Consider the following 8,800-nt stretch of genomic DNA (forward strand, 5'->3'; position numbering starts at 1 on the left):
AAGTCAAAACAGGTGGTGGATGTCTAACCCTTCCTCCTCTACGCACTTCCCTATGAGGTAATCCCTGATTTTCAGGTACTGAATGAGGGCTTTGTGTCATGGGAAGAGATGGCACTGATTGTGGAGTAGAACTAGATCCTTGGTTAGGCGTACTCACTGACTCAGGCACAAACTCTGGAGATCTAGGGTTCAGTGACTCTCTTGGAAGAGGAGAAGCTGTTGGGCTCTGAATCTCAGGAACTACAGTCCAGTCACTCTCATTAGAGTCAGGAGGGTCAGTTGTAATGTTAGCCTGAGGTTGTGGGGAGTCCCTTCCCACAGTATCTTCTGAGTCATCATCATCAGTGACTTGAGGAATAGGGAGCACATGGTTTCGATGCCAAGCTTTTATTCTACCTTCTGGTCCCTTTATTTTGTACACAGGAATTCCAGGTAATTTGCTCACCACTGTAAAAATCTCATTCCTCCATTGGTCAGCTAATTTATGCTTCCCAGAAGGGCCCAAGTTTCTAAGCAATACCTGGTCACCAGGTTTCAATTCTCTGTATCTCACACGACGATCAAACCTCCTTTTGTTCCCTTCATTTATCTTGGCAGCATTTTCTTCAGCCAAACGATAAGCTGACTTAAGGGTATCTTTCAGACGAGCTACATACTGATAGTGACTTTGATGATCGACACCATCAGTGGAGACCCCTAGCAAGAGGTCTATTGGCAGTCTAGGCTCCCTTCCAAACATTAAGAAATAAGGGGAGAATCCCGTAGTCTCATGTCTTGTGCTATTGTAAGAATGAACCATGGCTTCAACTTTACGACTCCAAGTACGTTTATCATCAACCTGTAGAGTACCTAACATATCAAGCAACGTTCTGTTAAATCTCTCAGGGAGAGCATCACCTTCAGGGTGATAAGGGGTAGTCCGGCTTTTATGGATGTTGAGCAGTTGAAGTAATTCCTTAACTAGTCTGCTCTCAAAGTCTCTTCCCTGATCTGAATGCAATCTGTGGGGTAAGCCATAGTGGATGAAATACTTCTCCCAAAGCACTCTGGCGACTGTCACTGCCTTTTGATCCTTGGTAGGAAAAGCTTGTGCATACCGGGTGTAGTGATCAGTCACTACCAACACGTTCCCAATTCCTCTTGAATCATTGTCAATGCATAGAAAATCGATACAAACCAAATCCATGGGTCCTGAACTCTGTAAATGTCCCATTGGGGCAGCTCGAACTGGGAGGGTTTTTCGTCTCAGACAACGGAGGCACCTTCTACAAAGGCTAGTCACAGTTTCTCTCATTCTGAGCCAATAAAAGCGGTCCTGAATCAAGCCATAGGTCTTCTCAGGCCCCAAATGACCATGAAGATCATGTAGACTTCTGAAAACCATCTTTCGAAAACAATAAGGGAGAACCAGTTGACGTCTCCCTGGGTGGTCATGATACAGAGTCACACAATAGAGTAGGCCCTTTTCAATCCTGAATTTATCCCAGTCTCTCAGAAATGAGCTACATTCAGCAGGCAAGGTTTTCTTCAATATCTCTGGATCATTAACACTAACTGCTCTATATAAAGGTCCAATCAAAGGGTCAGCCTTTTGACTCTTAATCATCCGCTGAGGAGATATAGAACAGTTCTCAAATGAGCCAAGGGCTGCTGGGTAAGCAAACATGTCTGGTACAGCATCAGGTCTACTTCCTATGGAGTCTATGAGCCGCATCTCTGAGAAAGCCATGTTATCGTCCACTACTGCAGCCATAGAACATAGTGCTCCAACACCGGGACCAGGGACTTCCTCCCATTCATTGTCTTCAGAGACAGGCGTTAACCCAGGGCGTCTGGATAACGCATCTGCACCAATGTTTTTTGGACCAGGTTTGTATTTCAAGGTGAATTGATAATTTGATAGAGCAGCCAACCAGCGATGTCCAGTGGCATCTAGTTTTGCTGTGGTTAAGACATATGTCAAAGGATTGTTATCCGTTCTTACTTCGAAAGCTGCTCCATAAAGATAATCATGTAACTTATCGACAATAGCCCATTTGAGAGCTAAGAATTCCAACTTGTGAACTGGGTAATTGCGCTCGCTAACTGTGAGGCTTCGGCTGATGAAGGCGACGGGTCGCAACCCAGCTGGATACTCCTGGTGTAGCACTCCACCCAGTCCTTCAAAGCTAGCATCTACATGGAGAACATACGGCTTTCGAGCATTAGCATAGGCCAGAACGGGTGCCTCTGTTAACTTCTTCTTTAACTGAATGAAGGCATCCTCACAGGCTGAAGTCCACTTATCGCCAAAAGGATTTTTGGTGGATTTCTTCTGTTTTTCTTGACCGCTCGAATCAGTCTTCAACAAGTCATGTAGGGACTTGGCCACTTTGGAATATCCTTCTACAAATCTGCGGTAATAACCACAGAATCCAAGGAATGAACGTAACTCTGTGATATTCTGAGGTCGTGGCCAATTCACAACTGCTTCAACTTTGGCAGGATCTGTGGCCACTCCTTCAGCAGAAACAATGTGGCCTACATAGGTAACAGATGAACGGCAGAACTTACACTTGTCTGAAGACAACTTCAGCCCTTCCTCCTTTAGACGATGCAACACTCGCATGAGACGTTCTTCATGTTCCTCCAATGAAGCTCCAAATACAATAATGTCATCGAGGTACACAAGACACTCTCGTGGCACTAAATCACCCAAAACGCGTTCCATTAATCTTTGAAATGTTGCTGGTGCACCCCTTATGCCTTGTGGCATGCGGGTAAACTGATAGAAGCCCAAAGGACATATGAAGGCTGTTTTCTCTTGGTCTTCAGGAGCCATTGGAACCTGATAGTACCCTGACCGCAAATCAAGAACTGTGAACCACTGATTTCCATTCAGAGCTTCCAAAGCCTCTTCTATCCTGGGTAGTGTATACTGATCAGGTATTGTCCTTCGATTCAGGGTTCGATAGTCCACACATAGGCGAATAGATCCACACTTCTTTCTTACCACAACAATAGGTGAAGCATAGGGACTTTTACTATCCGCAATGATCCCCTGATCTTTCATCTGATGTAAGGTCTGTCTGAGCTCATCAACATCCTTTGGAGCTATCCTTCTGGGCCTTTCCCGGAAGGGAGTGGCATCTGTTAGCCTGAAAGTGTGTTGAGCACTTTTGGCACAGCCTACATCCATTTCATCCATAGAAAATACTTCTGGTAATTCTGATAACTGCTGTGTCAATCTGTGAACCCAAAGCTCTGATAAGTTTGGATCAGTCAGATCAAATTCAACAGTAGGAGCGGTACCTTCAACTTGCACTTTGCACACTTCAGCATAGGGGTTAACACCAAACACAGGATAGCAGTGGGCTACCTTTTGGTAAGGATCAATTACAATGGGGTAAGGTGAACAGTTTCTCACAGTCACAACCGTAGATAGGTCCACTCTGGCTCTCCAGTCTTTCCTTTCAGGAATCACCTTCCACCCCTCTTTGTTGATCATCTCTTCAGGTGTTTCCATAAGGACGTAACTGCCATCTCCAAGTAGCTCAGGAGCAATGCTGGAAGCAACCCTTAGTATTCTCTCTCCCCCTGGAGGAATTTCCACTGCATGCCTACCGATGTGATACACCACTCCGTGTTGATAGCCAACAGAGAGGACATTACAAAGCTCTTTAAGATCAGAAGACAGTTCAATTTGATCAAAAGAAGCAGTTCGACCTCCTTCAAGAAACTTCTGAAAAGCACAGTGTACTGCTTTACAATTAGTACCTAATATCACAGGAGCGGCATTGGAGTCCCCAGTGTCGGGACACACAAGTGCAGTGATCTCCATGGGAGGAACACCTTTGTCCTCTAAACCAGGTACAGTAACAATTATGCGCAGGCTTCCATCAACAGGGTATGACTTAGAGTTCAACCCCCACAACTTCATCTGTCCAGTAGATTGAAGTGGTGTGTTGCTCAAATGCTTCTGATAGAAGGAACGATAGATAAGGGTAACTTGAGACCCAGTGTCAAACAAAGCTGAAGTTTTAAGTCCGTTGACAGTAACGTTAACAATGGACTTGGAGCCTATGATAGGCTGTTTTGATCCTGACTTTGAATATTTCAGTCGTCCTTTGTGCTTTTGTACAGGGAATGACACACTTTGCACCGTTCCCTCATAATCGTCATGACATTGTCTAGCTGAATGGCCCGTCTGACCACACCTGAAGCACTTTCTAGAGTCTCTCCCTCTGTGTAATGCAACGGGCTTGTTAATGGAAGACTTGGACCGAGTGAATTCAGGTTGATCAGTTTGAACAGGACGAGAAGGCAGGTCCTCTTTAAAAGGTTGTTTCACTTTCTTAGGGGTGCTAAACTGAATGTCAGCTTCCAATTTCTTCACTAACTTCATTAGTCCATGAAGAGGAAGATCATCATCAGATAACTTCACTTTGAGGAGCTGTGCAAGAGAATGATGAGGTAACAACCCCCGTACTAATTGACTAGTTCTCATTGAATTCACTGCATCAGGATGTATAGCCGTGTGATACACCAGACGTGACAACAGTAACTGCAATCGATTAACGAAAGTGGAAACACTCTCTCCTTCTTTCTGACGGGTCATACGATAGTCAGCAACCATCTGTTCAAGGTCATAGTATGGTTCAAAATGGTCAGACAGTACTTGTATATAGTCTGTTGCACTTACCCCCTCATGGGTATCTCGATACAAGCGGATTAGTTCTGCCGCTGGAGATCGCAGACTTTCCATAACACGCTGACGCTTGCCTTCCTCTGAGCAGGACCATTCTTTCAAGCATTGAAGGGTGTGCTCTTTCCAAACTTCAAAAGCTTCTTCTCCTTGTGGTACAGGAACATTACCAGAGAACACTTTTAGCTTTCTATAATGTGCCGCCTGTAACCCTTGTGCTAGCATCTCAGTCAGTTGATTTAAAGTGCCAACAGCATTCTCACTAGACTGTGAAATATTGACATCTTCCTGATAAGAATAGTTAACTGGCATTTGTTCTTCTTTTACACTGACGTTTTGTGGGACAGAGGGAAGGTACCTCCTTCTAGGAGTAGGTTGAGGGCGCCACTTTTCTTCGTGTTGCTCCTCCATGACTGACTATTAAACCCACTTCGCTCTGAGCAGTGCCTCCAAATGTAGCCCTGTTTTGGGGGGGGGGTTATGTGAAATGGCCCACACCAAACAAGCTATGGCGCTAACCTGTATATGAGTAGGCAATCCTGAGCCTTCGCTATATGGAAGAGGGGGTTGTGATAATACAAATGGCAGTGCCTCCACCTAGAATAGGGATCCTGCAATTGAGGAGACTCACCCCTTTCTAGGATTGTAACATGTAGACAACTTACAGTAACTATACATAGCAGTATTAATGCCCCCAGCTTATATTTCTAACATGAAAACATGTCACCACACCTGTATGAGATTAATGCAAAGTTTATATAAAACAGCCACATAAAACAGGACGCATAAGAATAACATTCAGGAATTACAATTCACCATAAATTGGGAGGTTGCAATTATACCCGGGTATATGTGCATGTAGTATACAGAACACCTCCAACCATGGGTTATAGCGCAGTCCGGTTGCAGGGGCCCCTGGAGAGGTGAGAGTCAATAAGATGCACGCTTCCACTTTAGATGCTGTGATGGCGTCCAAGTAACATGCGGATGATTGCACTGCTTGTGTGAAGATCAGCGATGCATCACCTAGAAGGATAAAATGCTCTATCTATCCTCACTCTTAGTCCCTATCCCTAAACTGGGCTGTCACTGCAACCGGGCCTCTATCTGTCTAAGTGGCCGTCGGATGCCTAACCTACCTCTAGCCTAATCTATCCAACGCTCCCTATGCTAATCCTCGCTAAAGGGAGATCCAGACCAATAAGGGTGCTATGGCTTTAAGCAAAAGGCTGCAAAGATACACTGCAATTAACAGAAAGTTCACCTGACAGTCTTATGCAGGTGACAACACGGATCTATATATACAGTCAGGTCCATAAATATTGGGACATCGACACAATTCTAACATTTGTGGCTCTATACACCACAATGGATTTGAAATTAAATGAACAAGATGTGCTTTAACTGCAGACTGTCAGCTTTAATTTGATGGTATTTACATCCAAATCAGGTGAACGGTGTAGGAATTACAACAGTTTGCATATGTGCCTCCCACTTGTTAAGAGACCAAAAGTAATGGGACAGAATAATAATCATAAATCAAACTTTCACTTTTTAATACTTGGTTGCAAATCCTTTGCAGTCAATTACAGCCTGAAGTGTGGAACGCATAGACATCACCAGACGCTGGGTGTCATCCCTGGTGATGCTCTGCCAGGCCTCTACTGCAACTGTCTTCAGTTCCTGCTTGTTCTTGGGGCATTTTCCCTTCAGTTTTGTCTTCAGCAAGTGAAATGCTCCATCGGATTCAGGTCAGGTGATGGACTTGGCCATTGCATAACATTCCACTTCTTTCCCTTAAAAAACTCTTTGGTTGCTTTTGCAGTCTGCTTTGGGTCATTGTCCATCTGCACTGTAAAGCGTCCAATGAGTTGTGAAGCATTTGGCTGAATATGAGCCGATAATATTCCCGAAACACTTCACAATTCATCCGGCTGCTTCTGTCAGCAGTCACATCATCAATAAATACAAGAGAAGCAGTTCCATTGGCAGCCATACATGCCCACACCATGACACTACCACCACCATGCTTCACTGATGAGGTGGTATGCTTGGGATCATGAGCAGTTCCTTCTCCATACTCTTCTCTTCCCATCACTCTGGTACAAGTTGATGTCGGTCTCATCTGTCCATAGGATGTTGTTCCAGAACTGTGAAGGCTTTTTTACATGTCGTTTGGCAAACTCTAATCTGACCTTCCTGTGTTTGAGGCTCACCAATGGTTTCCATCTTGTGGTGAACCCTCTGTATTCACTCTGGTGAAGTCTTCTCTTGATTGGTGACTTTGACACACATACACCTACCTCCTGGAGAGTGTTCTTGATCTGGCCAACTGTTGTGAAGGGTGTTTTCTTCACCAGGGAAAGAATTCTTCGCTCATCCAGCACAGTTGTTTTCCGTGGTCTTCCGGGTCTTTTGGTGTTGCTGAGCTCACCGGTCCGTTCCTTCTTTTTAAGAATGTTCCAAACAGTTGTTTTGGCCACGCCTAATGTTTTTGCTATCTCTCTGATGGGTTTGTTTTGTTTTTTCAGCCCAATGATGGCTTCACTGATAGTGACAGCTCTTTGGATCTCATCTTGAGAGGTGACAGCAACAGATTCCAAATGCAAATAGCACACTTGAAATGAACTCTGGACCTTTTATCTGCTCATTGTAATTGGGATAATGAGGGAATAACACGCACCTGGCCATGGAACAGCTGAGAAGCCAATTGTCCCATTACTTTTGGTCCCTTAACAAGTGGGAGGCACATATGCAACTGTTGTAATTCCTACACCGTTCACCTGATTTGGATGTAAATACCCTCAAATTAAAGCTGAGAGTCTGCAGTTAAAGCACATCTTGTTCGTTTCATTTCAAATCCATTGTGGTGGTGTATAGAGCCAAAAATGTTAGAATTGTGTCGATGTCCCAATATTTATGGACCTGACTGTATATATATATATATATATATATATATATATAGACAACTATAAGGATTCTGCAGTGTAAATAGAATAATGATAATGAACCACAACTCTCTCTCTTACAGAGATATTAGGGTTCCTATACAGAAGTTGAAATATAACAGAGGCAGACCTAATCTGCTTCAGTAACAACTAGATAGATAGCAGCCTTGTTAATCTGGATCATTACTAGAGATGAGCGAATTATTCAAAAATTCGATTCGGCTGATTCGCCGAATTTCAGGAAAAAATTTGATTCGATGCGAATTAATTTGCTACGAAGTTAACTTATAAAAAGGGTTTCTAGGCTTCAGAGAGCCTTTAAATTAGTGCAGAACACTGTACCTTTAATTTAAATGCCCTTGGAGATGAGGAAGGAGAAGGAGAAGGAGAAGGATGAGAAGAAGGAGAAGGAGAAGGATGAGAAGAAGGAGAAGGATGAGAAGAAGGAGAAGGATGAGAAGAAGGAGAAGGATGAGAAGAAGGAGAAGGATGAGAAGAAGGAGAAGGAGAAGGATGAGAAGATGGAGAAGGAGAAGGATGAGAAGAAGGAGAAGGATGAGAAGAAGGAGAAGGATGAGAAGAAGGAGAAGGATGAGAAGAAGGAGAAGGATGAGAAGAAGGAGAAGGATGAGAAGAAGGATGAGAAGAAGAAGGATGAGAAGAAGGAGAAGGATGAGAAGAAGGAGAAGGATGAGAAGAAGGAGAAGGATGAGAAGAAGGATGAGAAGAAGGAGAAGGGTGAGAAGAAGGAGAAGGAGAAGGATGAGAAGAAGGAGAAGGAGAAGGATGAGAAGAAGGAGAAGGATGAGAAGAAAGAGAAGGAGAAGGATGAGAAGAAGGAGAAGGATGAGAAGAAGGAGAAGGAGAAGGATGAGAAGAAGGAGAAGGATGAGAAGAAGGATGAGAAGAAGGAGAAGGATGAGAAGAAGGATGAGAAGAAGGATGAGAAGAAGGAGAAGGATGAGAAGAAGAAGGATGAGAAGAAGGAGAAGGATGAGAAGAAGGAGAAGGAGAAGGATGAGAAGAAGGAGAAGGATGAGAAGAAGGATGAGAAGAAGGAGAAGGATGAGAAGAAGGACAGTTCTGTGACAGTTTCTGTCTATTTCTGACAGCTCTGTGACATTCACTCCATACAGCGGTTTCAACCGCTGTATGGAGTGAATGTCAC

This window comes from Staurois parvus, unplaced genomic scaffold, assembly GCF_062004578.1.
Source record: "Staurois parvus isolate SC_StPar_1 unplaced genomic scaffold, SC_StPar_1.0 ptg002260l, whole genome shotgun sequence".
NCBI lineage: Eukaryota > Metazoa > Chordata > Amphibia > Anura > Ranidae > Staurois > Staurois parvus.